Here is a 2,251-nt window from a genome sequence, read left to right as displayed (position 1 = left end):
TTGCATTCAACTTCAAAAATACTCAGAGACGAAAATGAACACTGCTCATTAATCAGGGCAATATTACACCAAGAAGTACTAATGCTGACTTACATTTATGTACCAAATGTAGGCCCAGCAAAATATGTAAGGCCTTGCTCAAAAACTTGGAGAAACATATGGACAGAAACATGACAATAGTGGGAGATTTTATCACAACATTATCTTCAATTGGCATATCCACTAGGAAGAATACTAGCAAAGACATAAGAGCCCTAAATGAGAAAATAAAAAAATAGAACTAATAGATGTGCACAGGGCGTTTCATCCTCAAAAAAGAATAATACAAATTCTTCAGAAGTGCACATAGATCCTTCTCTAGAATAGACCATGCCTTAGGACACAAATATAAGAATTAACCAAGAAACCTATCAGACCACAATTCAACAGAGATCAATTTTGACTGTAAAAAGATGTGGATAAAATCTAACACCTGTAGACTAAACAACATGCTGCTCAACAACAGCTAGATCAGAGTGGAAATAAAGAAAGAAAAAGATTCCTTTAGATGAATGACAATGAAAAACAAACTGCCAAGATCTAGGGGACACACTAAAAGTATAGTAACTAAGGTAAATATCAGAGCCATGCAGGCCTATGTTAGAAAACAAAAAAATCAAAAGTCCATGAGCCATGGCTTTTCATCATGGTGGACCCTAGTGATAAGGCGCTTCAAGACTAATGCAAGAAGCTCCTGGAACACAAGGAAATTGACATCTGTCTCAAGGAGCTAAGAGAACAATTAAAAGAACTTACCAAACATTATGAAAAGTCTGAAAATGATCTTAAGGCCCTACAAAGTGTTGTACAGATTGTTGGTAAAGTTCTCGAGCAGTTAAATGAAGAAAAATTAATTGTTAAAGCCACAAATGGACCAAGATATGTTTTGGGTTATTGTCAATAGCTTGACAAAAGTAAGCTGAAGCCAGGAACAAGAGTTATTCTGGTTATGACTACTTTAACTTTAATGAGATATTTGCCAAGAGAGGTGGATACACTGGTTTATAACATGTCTCATGAAGATCCTGGAAATGTTTTTATTCTGAGATTGGAGGGCTGTCTGAGCAGATTCAGGAATTGAGAGAGTTACCTCTTACAAACCCAGTTATTCCAAAGTGTAGGAATAATTCCTCCAAAAGGCTATTTGTTATATGGGTCACCAGGTACCAGAAAAACAATCTTGGCATGAGCTGTTGCTAGCCAGCTGTATTGCAATTTTTTAAAGGTTGTATCTAGTTTTATTAAAGACTAGTATATTAATGAAAGTGCTCAGTTGATCAAATAAATTTTTAATTATTCCAGAGATCATCAGCTATGCATCATTTTTATGGATGAAATAAATGTTATTGGTGGATGTCGGTTTTCTGAGGGTATTTCAGCTGACAGAGAGATTCAAGATACTTTAATGCAGTTGCTAAACAAAATGGATGAATTTGACCCTCTTCATAGAGTTAAACTTATCATGGCTACAAATAGAGCAGATACATTGTATCCTGCTTTGCTTCTTCCAGGAAGATTAGATAGAAAAATACATATTGATTTGCCAAATGAACAAGCAATATTAGATATATTGAAAATCCATGTAAGTACCATTACAAAGCATGGTGAAATAGATTATGAAGCAATCGTGAAACTTTCTGATGGTTTTAATGGAGCAGACCTGAGAAATGTTTGTACTGAAGCAGGTATTTTTGCAATTCGTGCTGATCATAATTTTGTAATAGAGGAATACTTCATGAAAGCAGTCAGAAAAGTGGCTGATTCTAAGAAACTGAAGTCGAAATTGGATTACAAATCTGTATAATTTATAATTTACTATAAGGTTTTGATGGATGCTTGACAGATACTGACTTCATGTAAAAATAAAGGAAAATAATGCATGTATTGGCAGTTATTGCATTAAAGTGTATGAATAAAACATATATGGATAATATGAACAAAAAAAAAACAGAAAATCAAGAACTTAAAGGGACACCTGAATGGAGCTGGTCTCTGCTGTTTGACCTGAAACACTGCAATTGTTTGTCCTGCAGCCTGGGATTTGATCCTCTCTGCCCATCATTCCCTGAGGACTCTTTTCTTCAGAGGTGAGCAGTTCCACCCATAAAGAGTGGAGCCAGAGGAAAACAGACATTTTACTTCCTGGTGCATGCATATGCTAGCCAATGAGCACCACCATAACATGTAGAAATATCCACCCTACAAGCATGAC

At 35.5% G+C, this 2,251-nt stretch overlaps 1 pseudogene; it reads left to right on the top strand.

The window, feature by feature from the left end:
* Positions 1 to 685: 685 nt before the first annotated feature.
* Positions 686 to 1,843, top strand: LOC125998735 (26S proteasome regulatory subunit 10B-like; annotated as a pseudogene).
* Positions 1,844 to 2,251: the final 408 nt, after the last annotated feature.

The sequence above is a fragment of the Suncus etruscus genome, chromosome X (genome assembly GCF_024139225.1).
Source record: "Suncus etruscus isolate mSunEtr1 chromosome X, mSunEtr1.pri.cur, whole genome shotgun sequence".
Lineage (NCBI taxonomy): Eukaryota > Metazoa > Chordata > Mammalia > Eulipotyphla > Soricidae > Suncus > Suncus etruscus.
This window is presented reverse-complemented; position numbering and strand designations above follow the sequence as displayed.